Raw genomic sequence first — 13,087 nt, 5'->3', positions numbered from 1 at the left:
TTAGCAGACCTTCAACAGAAGGTAATACTATAAATTCTAAGTGGGATGACTTTCATGTAGCCTTTTTCAGACCATTGATGATTTTATTTTCTTTTAGGAAAAAAAAATCCCCAAACAAAAATAAAAAAAGAGAAAAACAGAAACAAAACCTCCAGGTAGATGCTAATAAACCCAATCCTATTCTTCAGAGTAGAAAAAAAAATCATTGATTAGTAAACACGAAGTGAATACATTACTACAGTGGTAAGAAGTTTATTGCAACATTTAACAGTTATCATCCATGATGAATAATTTTATGTCAGTTTGACTGGGCCAGGGCACATAGATATCTGTCAAGCTTATTTTGGAAGTGTTTCTTTGAGGGTGGTTTCTGGTAGAGATTTAATTCAAATAAATTACTAGGAATATGCTCAACGTGGCAAGTTAGCAAATTCATGTGAATTTTCTGCATGGCTGAAGGTTCTGCAGAAAGGTTTTGTTCTCTGATTCATGTGTCATTTCCTAGGAGTAATGAATACAGATGATGCTGGGAGACTCGGGAGGTCATTGGTGAGTTCAGATCACTGAATTTTACATGATCCTCCTGCCATTCATAGATCTCTTCTTTGACAATGGTTTCAAATCTGATTTCTCACTGATAGAGCTGTCTGACTAAGTCCTGTATGTTTCCCTCTTTGGATACAAAGCCATGTAGCTAGAAGATTTCTATAGCAAATCATAATTGAAGGACTCCCAGTAGCTTTGCCTCCTGCCTTCCTGGGCAGCAATGGGAGAAGTTCATTTCAAAATCTTTGAATGTTAAAAAAATAATCAGATCAAATAACCTCTCCCTCTCCCTGCTAACCTTGGACAGAGGAGGCCAGCAAGCTCACTCACAGCCTGGTCAAGGATGTTTCACTGGTCACAAAGGTTTCATTTGCTTCTTAAATACTGTATGAGGTAGCAGAAGGTTTCAACGTGTATCAATGTCTTAAAGAGACGTTTAGCCAGAATATGAGGAAGATCACAAGAGGGTACGTCAGTAAACAGTATGTCTTGCACTAGGCTGTTCATACTTTGTGAGTTCTATCCTCATCTGATGATGAAAATGCATTTTTCTAAGATGTATTCTCAGAATTTAATCTTGAGGTTTGTTATGATTTGGGTATAAAGTATCACCTCAAAAGGCTTTTTCTTTAACACTCAGTTCCCAGCTGGTGGAGCTATTTTGGGAGATTCTAGAAACTACAGAAGGTACCACTTGGCTGAGGGAATTGGGTCACTGGGGGTGTGTTCTTGGGAGCTGCATCTTGTTCCAGGTTATTTCCTCTATCTCCAACCCTGCTCCGAACCATAGTTTCCACTATTTGCTTCCTCTCTTCTATGAAATTAACAGCTCTCCTCTGCCTCACAGTCCCACTACCATGATGCATGAGGCCAACCACTATGAGCTGAGTCCCCTGAAACTCTGAGTCAACATAAATCCTTCCAGGGTTGGAGAAATTGCTCAGTGGTTAAGAGCACTTGTTCTTGCAGAGGACCCAGGTTTGATTCCAGCGCCCACATGGTACCTAACAACTATCTATCCATTACTCTAATTTTCAGGGGATCCGACACTCTCTTCTGGCCCCCACCAGCATTACATGAGTGGGTGCACTTACATACATGCAGGTAAAACACTCATATATGTAAAAGTAAATAAATCCTCCATTTAGTGATTTCTATCAAATATTTGGTCACACTGATAAAAAGCTCATAAATACAGGATTTTAAAAAACATTTTAGTGTATTTTATGTTTTCTAGTCAGATTTGATATCTGGTGGCTTTGCAACGAAAATCTATATTTTCCTTGTATTTATGATTTTTTTTTTTTTGGTCTTTTTGAGACAGGGTCTCCCTGTAGGCCCAGCTGTCCTGGAACTCACTATGTAGACCAGGCTGGCCTTGAACTCACAGAGATGCACCTGCTTCTGCCTCCCAAGTGCTGGGAATAAAGGCGTGCACCACCACACCCGGCTTATGATACTTTTTAATTCACTGAACAAGGGAAACAAAATAAGAAAAAAAAATGTTTATTTGGCCTGTGGACGAATTCTAGTTATAATTATGACCATTTAGAAATAAAACTATTCTGAACTACCAGCCATAAGTGATACATCTACAGAGAAACCTTTTTATGTGAGGCTCAGGGAACATTGCAGAACAGGGAGCAGAACGACAGAGCCAGAGGGACAGGACACCTCCTGTTAGTGAATGCATTCTATAAATGCTAGGGAAGCTGCACCAGTGAGATCCCCACAGTGTGGTAGACTAATGAGATCTGCATAAGGACAAAACCACTTAGCAGTCAAGGTGGATGGGAAGAACGTCACGGGGTCCCATCTCAGGATGAAGAGCTATAGAAAATCAATGAATGCTGAGAGAAGGGAATCGTTTTTTTTTCCAGAGACTAACACCCTGAGAAATGATCTAATCTAAAGTGGGCAGCCCTAAATACAGGCACACATGAGCACCACTAAATGGAAACCCAGTGCATCGTGTGTGTGTGTGTGTGTGTGTGTGTGTGTGTGTGTGTGTGTGTGTGTATGGTGGGGTATTGGCAGAGTTAGGCCTGAAGGGCCTTGTTTTTTTTTTTTTTTTTTGGACTTACAAGTATAACTAGGGTATTCTTGCCTCTGTTTCCCTTCAGTGTGATTGCACATCTTTCGTACACAAATATACAGGTGACAGTGCATGCAGTTAGCCAGATAATAAGTCCATGGTGATCAGGATTCACAATGCATGCAGTGCCTGGCACCAGCCGCTCACATATATACCCTCTGCTGGTACTCCAGGTTAAGCCACCTTGCACAATGATCCAGTTGAGGAGTTCAGAACTGCCCAGACACCCCTGTTCATTCCTAAAACACTGAACTGTTTTCTGAGGTAGAGAAATGTTCCTTTTACGGCTTGAATGTGAAGTGCCCCCCACAGACTCATAAGAACACTTGGTCCCCAGGTACTGTGTTCTTTGGGGAATATGGTAGAAGCTTAAGGAGGTGGGGCCAGGAAGTGAGTCACTGGGACAGGTTATGTCTGTTCTCTGGTGCCTTTCTTGCTGTCTGCTACCTCTGTGCCATAAGGGGGGAGGGGGGGCCCTCTGTGCTCCTGCTGCTGCGACATTCTTCCTCAGCACACCTCTGGAAGCAACAGATCCGAGGACTATGGACTGCAACTTCTGAAATCCTGAGGCCAAATAAGTAATTCTTTCCTTTAAACTGTTATTCAGGGGTTAGTGAACTGGCTCCGAGGGTAAAAGCATTTGCTGTCAAACCTGACAACCTGAATTTGACACCTTGGGTGGTAGGAGAAGAAAACTGACTTCCACAGGTTGTGTTCTGATCATGACATGTGCATGCCTACACACAGACACACATGCACACTAAGTGAATAAACATTACAAACGGTTATTTAGGTAGTCTTTCACAGCAAAGAGTTTGACTAATACAGTTCCCATCTTCACTTTATCTGGTGATGGCTTACTTTATAAAAAGCAAGATATAGCAGTAATTCCTAAAGAAAGATCATACTACTGTCCCTAATTGGCTTTTTCTGGCCATTGTAAATCAAGGACCAGCCAGGCCTCCCTGGTTTAGGCCGAAGCAATGAGGCTACAGCACGGTTCAAATCTAGTGAAGAAAGCCTCCAGTCATCTTCACGTTCTACTAAATCTGGGGCTGAAGGAAAACTGTATGTTTTTCTTATTTGCATTCATTATTTGCTCTGTTGTGTTTTAGGCCCTTTAGCTAATTTGGCATAAATCAGGAAATAATTGTTTTTCTTTTTCTTATCAAAAATTGTGTTTATCTAGGAATAGAATTATAAAACCCATTAAACTCTCAAAATATGTTCATTTTACATATTAATACAAGTGCATTCAAGATGCATAAGTAACAAACAATGCTGTTTTGTGTTTACACCATCCTAATTTAGACCTTTCAAAGATAATAAGAAGGTAAAACTACTTCTGGAATGACTCATTCCTGTCTTTGGGCTTGGACTTGCATCTGCACACCTACGCCTGGGCATGCCACTCTTCCTCCTCTGGGACGACAATTGCTACCTGTTCTAGTTTGTTCTCCAATGGCTATGACAAAACACTGACCAATACCAGCTTGAGGATGAAAGGGTTTATTTGGCTTACATCTCCTGGGTCATGGTTCAACAGGGAGCCCAAGGTAGGAACTCAGGACAAGAACCTGGAGGCAGGAGCTGGAGCACAGGCCATGGAGTAACACTGCTTACTGACTTGCTCCCCTGACCCATGCTCAGCCTGCTTTCTTATGCAACACAGGCCCACCTGTCCAGGTGTGGCATCACCCACAGTGGGCTGGGCCCTCCCACATCACTCAACAATCAAGAAAATACCCCACGGACATGGCCACAGGCCAGTCCAATGGAGGAAGTTCCCCAAATGAGGTTCCTTCAACCCAGGTGTGTCAAGTTGACAACCAAAGCTATCCAGCACACTATCTTGTGCCCTTATGTTATTAATACTAGGGAAAGGTGTGCATATGCCATACAAGTGAAAGAATTGTAGAAAGGATTAGTTTTAGAAGATGACAACAGGGACTAATTTTGGTATGCCCTAGTGAGGATTATTTGGAGTCAGTGAATCAGCTGAGAGACTTTGGTGAAAGGACACTTGATGTATAATGCAGGTATTAGTGATATTCAGAGCCCCTAAATCTGAAAACAAAAGTTTTTTATTGCAACAAATCTTATTGCTGATAATTGAGGTAGTTGTATATATAATTGTAGGTCACACTTCACCATAGCACTTAAAAATCAAGACACACTTGTTGCGTAAATTTTATGCACAGAATGACTTCATTTCCCAAAGCATCTCATACACTTCCATTTAAATACCTTTTAGCCACAGTTTAGCAGGCAGCTATGACCCTGCATGGGCACTCATCTAGATGAGGGTCCCTTGTCTTTAGGATATGCTTAGTATTTCTCTGTAGGAGCTAGATATGGATCCAGTGATTAAAATCTTTTATTTGAAGTACAAATATAAAAGTTTGTACTGTCATACCTGAATAGTTTATTAGAGATCTTAACATGATTCTGCTGTACATAGAGTGGGCTATAGAGAAGGAAAAACAGATCATAATTGGTCTCTTCTTTTGTGTCCACAGATGCTGTCTAGTCTATGCTTGGGTCAGCACATGCAGCTGCTGTGTGCATCCCAAAATATTTATTTACAAGTTGCTGATAAACTCATTAAAGTTACCAAACCAAGATTACTCTTTTATGCCTTTCTAAACACTAATAAGCCAACTAAGGATGCATTCGAAGGCTTTATTTTCATAAAAATTTTCAACATTCACCTCATAATTCAAGATAGAGTTTACTTTTTTATTCACTTGTAGCATTTTTAGAATGCCCAATATTGTTCTATGTAGTCTGGGTAATTAATAAGTTTTCATTGTTTTAAGCTATGTTGATGGTAAAATGCAGCTTCATAATTAAGGAACCAAAAAAATCACTATGGCGTACATATCAGGTCCTTCTATGAAGGGAATAAAAGTGTATTTTATTACCAAATAGATGTGATTTTCCTGCATGGCAGATGGGCCTATTCACCCTCTGGGCAAGAATCATAAAAAACTGTCTGAAAATCATAACTTGAGTTTTTTGTGCTCTAAAGAAACATTGTTTGGAAAAGATTAGTTTTACAGAAGAGTTTTGCCTTGGGAATCCTGTTTTTCCCACCATTTCAAACTTAAGCTAGCTAAAAGGAGTCACTTGTGAAATCCTTTGTACAAAATGTCTTACCAAAATTCTTTTCCATTCCCTCAGGAAAAAAATTGATGTTTTTAATTTTTCTATAGAAAGAAACCCAGAGTCAGGCATGGTGGCATATGCCTATCTGCCCCAGCTATTCAGGAGGCTGGCAGGGGAAGAGCAGTGGAGCTCAAGATTCTGATCAGCCTGGGCCACACAGTGAGATGGTGTCTCAAAGACAGAAGAAAAGGGAAAAAATATAGATACATTCCAAAGACTAATGTAGTTCTTTACCAGCAGCATCTAAGAAAATAGTAAGTGTGGAATAGATAGCTGTTTTCTTAAATTTTATCTTTCCATTCATTGTTGAGCTTTATTTTTCCATTCAGACAGTGATTAGTTTCTTTAAAGGAAACTTAACACGCACAAGACCCATTCAAACAGAATCAGACAAAAACCAGTATAGAACTAGGGAAATGGGCAGGAAGTCACAACTGTGGCCAGGAGCTAGGGGCAGCTGATCACTGCTGAATGAGGAAGAGTTAGTACTGGTTGACTAGAGAATCTAGGTCATGGGCCTGCTAGATGAAGAAGACTCTTTTTTATTCTCTGTGAAGGTCCAGGACTTGTATTTTCAGCATTGCCATTGGCATGGGAAGTTTTCTTTGAAAAGAAATTTGCCACTGCAAAGGAGACAAAGTAGAAGGAGCAGGGTTCTCATTCAAAAGCTGTATTCATGACAGTAGTCTGAATTTTATGTAGGTATTGCTATGGTTTTAATGGATTTACACAAAGATATTTTTTAAATCTTAATCTCAGTTAGCTATCAAGTGACATGTCATTATGAGAATTATTAAAGGACACAAAAGTAAACCAAATCAAAGAAATTAAAAGTCACTAGGTGGTGGTTCCAGAGATATCTGCTTTTAAATTGCTGTTTTGTAGAACATGAGACTATATGCACATATTAGTATATATGATACTTTAATATATATCACACATGTATATATACATGTATATGGAATGGCATGCATACACACACACACACACACACACACACACACACACACATCTCTGTCATTCTGTATGCAAAGTGACATTCCAAAGGTGCTTTTTATAATTGGCAAAGAAAAGAATAGACATTGAGCTTGGATAATTTCTCCTTCAAATCTAAGATTCTCCCATTCTGTGAAAAATTCAAGTCTATTCAACTTTCATACATTATGTGCTTTTATGTGCCACACACTGTGATAGAGAACTAATAATGAACAAGAGGCACATTTTCTCATTTGTATCAGACAAGCGAGCCTATTGGTTTGAACCCTGTCCTTAAATACATGTGGAATAAATATCTTGGTTGAATGTATCTGTGGGACTTAGAGACTTTTTATCCTGTGGAGATATTGAAGGTGGGAAACAACTGATTTCTTATCTTCCTTTCCATATGGTGAACTGTACTGATCTGGAAAGACTTAGAATATAGGGTAGAAGGAGTCCTTTGAAATATCAGTGGCTTATGGTGCCCTGGTTATTTACAAATCTATGAAGTAGTTGTTGAGTGTGCTGGATTATCAGATATCAACTTTTCCACTCCATTTTTTCCTGTTCCCTTTAAATGTCTAGTTAACAAATGGAAAAAAATGCCTTATTTTACCTTATCACCAAATACCACCATAAGAACAGATAAAATTAAATAAATGCACAAGAGATAGGGAAAATGTGGTGAATCTGCCAATCTGAAATGTGTTCTGCCTTGGAACACATGTCCAACCTGTACTTTTATTTCTAGCTTTTATAAACCTAGTCCCTTTCCACATATCCCATTCCTCCAGGGAGGGAGGATCAGGTAATAGAAACAGGGTTTCTATTGTTGTGAGGGAAACTGCTTTCTATCAAGCCAGTATCATAATTTAAAAATTTCTCCTTTGCTCTAGAAGAAAAATTTGTCACTGATATTCAAACTTGAAGTTTTTTTATTATTACAAAAAAATGCCGTAATCCGTAAACTTTCACTATGTGAACACAGTTCCACTCGATTTTTCCCTTCTTTGTTCATTTTGCAGTTTTCTACAGCCTTGGAATAATGGTGCTAATGATGTGCTTCAAGTTCTCAAGGAGTTTAAGGTCAAACAGGAACACACAGTATGGAATTATAAAGTACCCTGCTGCATTCCTACCTTAAATGTGCTGCATTTCAGAGCCTATCTCTGCTGTATGCAATGGTAGAGATACTAAAAATATTATAAATTCTTTAAAGCATGAATACCAATAACAGAGTAACATTTCTGTGCACTTATTCTTCCTTTTTGTAAAACTTTTCACTACTGTCCTATTATATCTATTAAGCATCCTAATGCACACATAGCCTAATATTTCAGCCTACTAATAAGAAAGTAATGGGGAAGACACATTCTCACAATGGTCAACTACTATTCTTCGAACCAATATATATCTTAAGAAATATACAGGGTAATATGGTCTTATCTAATAGAAGATAATTGTTTATGAATTAAGGAATGCAGTAAGGATTGCAGAAAGCTCAGCATTTTATTTTATGTCACAATAAATGGTGATGAAATGCTCTGAGCCTGATTTTTAGCAGGTCTTCCATGTCACTTTAATGCGACGCTTTGTCCCTGATTACCTCCTTGCTCAGCATGTTGTAGGTAGTAGGTTGGCCTGATTATTACAGAGGACAATTGCTGCTATGATGTCCAGATCCTTCATTCATCAAAACAATTCACTTTATCATGCCCAATTCTTATACGGCCTGTGATTCACCCAAGTGCCACTGCCATCATAATTCTGGTCATGTTAATATTGTGAATTGTGCCCTCTAGTCAAACATTCATTTTGTTTACTTATTATGAAAGATATTCTTTTACTTTAATTAGAAGCTTAAATAAGTAAAGCTTTCCCCATCTAGTCTAAAAAAGTCATATAGCAAAAAACAAAGCTGTGGCTACCAGCTTTGTGTTTAGTTTTTCAGGTGACTTCCACTGCACACAGCTGTATCCTTAAATGATCTTCCGTCTCTCATGACCTTCTTTTAAAAAATATTTTATTTAATATTATTATTATTTTCTGTTTATGATTTTACTGCCTGCATGTATGTTAGTGCGCATGTGTCCAACAATGCCTGCGGAGGTCAGAAGAGGACATCAGATTTCCCTGGAACTGGAGTTACAGATGGGGTTGTCAGTCACCATGTGGTTGCTGGGAATCAAACCCAGGTCCTCTGCAAGAGCAGCCAGTACTCTTAACCCCTGAGCCATCTCTCCAGCTCCCTCTCATGACCTTCTTGATTGTTGTTTAAATTTTCAAACAAGCATCTTGGGTTGAGATTCCAATGACAGCAAAGAAACTTAAGTTGAATAAATCTGAGCACAGTCATGTATTTTTCATACTATACTTTCTGAAGAGAGCAGTTAAGCCTAAGTAAACAAACCCTCAAAACAGTGGCTCAGCTATAACAACACCCTAAAAACCCTAAATCAGCACAAAATCAATAGAAATCTACAGAAATGGAGTTCTCCTGTTACAACAGGATATATACTTTGCAAAAAAGCAGAGCTGCTCACTGCAGACATGGCACACTTCCCTTTAGCATACCTGCGTGCTCAGCTTTTCCCCTGTGGTTGCCTCTAGATTCCTTCAGGAGTCGGGAGGGAAGCAGCAGTAGCTCAGGGTGGCACTGTGCAAGAAAACAAACAATATAAAAAAAAATGTCCATGGTTTTCAGCCTGTACCTGCCAAGCACTGGCCTATTCCTAAGATCAAGCTCTGAGTAGAAGCTTCTCTGATCCCCAGTCTCTCCTTCTCCTTCACTTTATGGATTCTTTCATTTTAATGTCTAAGTTGCTTTGGAAAACACAAGTCAGTTCTTTCATGGGTTCACCATGTGCCAGGCACTGTGCTAAGTGATTTTATGTACACATCTATGTATCAAAGTATTATCCAAGAAAGAGTTGTTGTCCCAGAGCCTGGTTCATGAAACATCTGGATTTGTGGCAGTGGAGCCCATTTCTTGGCTGTGATGGGTTGGGTGCGTTGTTCAAATTTTTTCTTTTAGAACGAATTCCTCAATTGTTGGGAGGTGGAGCCTAATGGAAGTTTTTAGTGTCAAGGGGGAAGAGCACTTACGAATGGACTGATTTCTTCCTTGCAGGATTGTGTTAGCTATCTTGGGTGTCTTGTCCCTTCCTCACTCATACGCATGCCCTTTATCAACCTTCAGACTTTTACCATGGTATACAGCACCACAAGACTCTAACAAGACATAGCAGCCTGATTCTGGTCTTTCCAGTTTCCACTATGTGCCAAAATAAATTTTTTTCTTTATAAACTACCAAGTTTCAAGTATTCCTTTCCCAATTTCTCAAGGAGCCCAGGCACCAGCAGCAAAATACAGCTTATGTGAGCTCCTATGAACACCAGCATATGACAGTGGCTGGTGTGTACTTTGGGCACTTTTCAAATTATGAGTTTTCTACTCACTAGATGAGTCATCTTAACACCCCGAGAAATTGGGACACTCTCTATGTCTTGTACAATCTTGGCATTTGGTAAATCTCTTCTGGTTCATCTTTAACAGGCATCTATCACCAGCCACACCTCAGGCAGAGAGGCCCAGTCCCCAAAGCCCAGTGACCACTCAGGAAACATTTTGGAGACTTTATTGTACTTTTTTGGAGGAAAGATGCTCCTAGGCTGAGTACCTGATATACACAAAACTGCTCTTAGTCGAGAGTACCTCAAGAAGTACACCATGCCTTAGTGGATCTCTTGGTCCAAGTAACACAGTCACCTTGGATCACAGCTAGACACATTGAGAAGACACTGATATCAAGGGATACATAGAAAAAATTCATTGAACAGTATACTGAAGAAGAAACAGTAAGATTTGGTGACAGAGAGAAGCAGGGATGGGAGAGGAGTAGAGGTAACAAAATCACAGCAGACACAGTGACGGCCTACAGAGATGCTAGCACGTCCCCAGTTTGATCGTTTTCCAAAAAGCACCAAGCTGCAAGATGCTGGGCTTACCACTTCAGAGCCCTCACTTCCTTTACGTTCTTATTGAATCCTGTCACTGAAGTCCTCTCAGAATATCTTTGAGCCAGAAGCTGGGGCATGGAAGAATGGAGGCTGTGAGTCATAGTTTGATAAAAACATACGATCCTTCTCATCTACAATCTATTGAGGCCGATTGAGATACTCACAGATGATTATAAGGTAGGATTATGTGCACTGGAACAGGCTGGCTTCTACAAAAGGGCTGTCTCACAGGGACTCCTGGGACACTGTTACAAGTTGGAGATGGAGGAAAGGGACAGGAAGAGAGAATATAATCTGGGAAGACAAAAACGAGAGAGTAAGAGAGAGAAAACCTATTATCAATCTACTCCCACTTGAATTTATCCATTTCAGTAACTGCATGTAGTGCTAGAAGAGAAGCTAACCTTTTTAATATCATGTTTAATAAAAACTATCTTTTCACCTATGTCGAGTGAGTTCAGAGTTCATTAATGTGAGAGACAAATAGTGAAGGAACTGCAGCAGAGCAGTGAGAAGAAGAGAGCCGGAGATGTCTCCTTCACCTGGAATTGATGCTGGGGAATTTCCTCATCCCCTTTATCTGGGGAAACTAAAATCATAGTATGAATTACAGGCCAGCTTTATAAGGCACATCTCAAATATTCATGTGCTAGATCTAGTTGAGAAAAGGCAAATAGAAAAACAAATCAACCCCAGACTCACCTTTGGATATACAAGGCCTAGCTAAGAAAAGGTCCTTCCCTCTTTCAGATTGTCATCAGTCCTGTGCTAAGATTTTGTTGATGATCACAACCTTCCTGATGACTAACCACTTGCCGTCTTTTCTCAGCCTATGACCAAGCTACCTACACTGTAAGAAACTGGAAATCACTGAATGGCAGCTTTGAGAAGCAAAGGATCTTGCCACACTGGAAACCCCTGGTCATAGGGGTTACAGAGCTGGCTTAGAATGTACCGATTTTGTCTGGCTGGGCAGGCTAGGATGCTATTACACAAAGCCTGTTATTATACTCAACTGAGCAGGCCACCAAATTATTTCCTGCAGTCTAATAATAGCTTCCGCTTGGTGAATGCTTATAGTGCACCAGGCTCCTTCAGCCATGTCCTCTTCCTTACCACTTCCTTTGAGGTAGTGGATGATAATAACTATTATTAGTCCATGTTGCAGATGGGAAGAAGGATGCTTGAGAGAATAAAGACTTTGCCCCAAGCAAGATGACTGAGAAGTGGTGAAGAGATGGGATTTGAACCTGCTCACTTAAGATTGAGAAACCTCTCCTTTTCTTGCTCTCACCTGCTCTCTTCCGACATTAGACAAAGGTATTTCATTCTTTTACAAGGAGAACAGAGTGAAAGCTCTGCAGTAAATGCAGTCCTTCCGAATGAATTCTACTCAAGATTTCCTTGGGCGTCCACACAGTTTCTCTCCATTTCTGCCTCTTAAATTCTTCTGCAGTGATTATGCTTTTTCCTCTCCACAGAAGTTCTCTGGTTGAACACATCAACAGAGAGCAGTGATGTGAAATGAGTTCTTCCACCCCCAGAGATAGACTAGTCACTCACTACTTTAGCCCACAGCAAAGCAACACATATTTGAAAAAATTTCCCTATTGTAGTTAAAGTCCCATTTTAGTCAACTGCACCTAAATTCATTAGAGATTCATTTCATACAGAACACTGTTGACATTAGCACATCACTAAGAAGCACTGTTCTGTTAACTAACATGACTCACCACCAGCCCTTGGTGTATCGGCATGGGTATTTGTCTACATGGGCCAGTAAGCTTTCTAACCAAGACAGAACTCACCTCACAAAAGAAAAGACAACAAAAAACCCCTCCTGTCTGCATTCCCCACACCACCCGTGCTTCAGAGAAGCAGCCTCCTTCCAGGTCTCAGCTGGGTGTTTGAATCCATAGCCTACATCAATCTACTACATTATGGATTAAAGAGCCTTTTGTGAGCTAGCCTGAGCACTTAACAATGCATGTAATATGTTTCCAGAGGAAGCTTTGTACTGAATTTGAATGTGTGAGTTACAAATGAAGCTTTGGGTCAGAATCTGTTTGAAACTGAGGCTGCATGGTTCTTATCGTGTCATCATCCCACATCCCACAACATGCTCACCAGGCACTGATTATTCAAGCATGGAAACGCACATCGAAACAGAAGGCTTGGATGCGTAGGATGCTCTGCACACAAAGCAGGAACATCTGGATGAATGTAGAATAAGTACACTACTATCCAGATGTTTAAAAGTGCTTTGCAGCATAGGCAGTG

General features: G+C 40.1%; 1 protein-coding gene across 4 annotated transcripts in view; it reads right to left on the bottom strand.

Annotated features, from left to right (window-relative positions):
- B3galt1 (beta-1,3-galactosyltransferase 1) overlaps window positions 1-13,087 on the bottom strand; it is a 580,596-nt gene that overhangs the window by 113,207 nt on the left and 454,302 nt on the right. For 3 of the 4 annotated variants that reach the window (XM_029554479.1, XM_017802393.2, XM_029554480.1), the window contains one exon: window positions 9,362-9,443. The exons of the other annotated variant lie outside the window; for it this stretch is intronic. The gene's annotated coding sequence lies outside the window, so the exon portion shown is untranslated. The remainder of the gene's footprint in view (window positions 1-9,361; window positions 9,444-13,087) is intronic. 4 annotated transcript variants of the gene reach the window in all.

Source organism: Nannospalax galili, unplaced genomic scaffold (genome assembly GCF_000622305.1).
Source record: "Nannospalax galili isolate Female #2095 unplaced genomic scaffold, S.galili_v1.0 scaffold165, whole genome shotgun sequence".
NCBI lineage: Eukaryota > Metazoa > Chordata > Mammalia > Rodentia > Spalacidae > Nannospalax > Nannospalax galili.
Note: the sequence above shows the minus strand (reverse complement) of the source record. Positions and strands in the feature narration are given on the sequence as shown.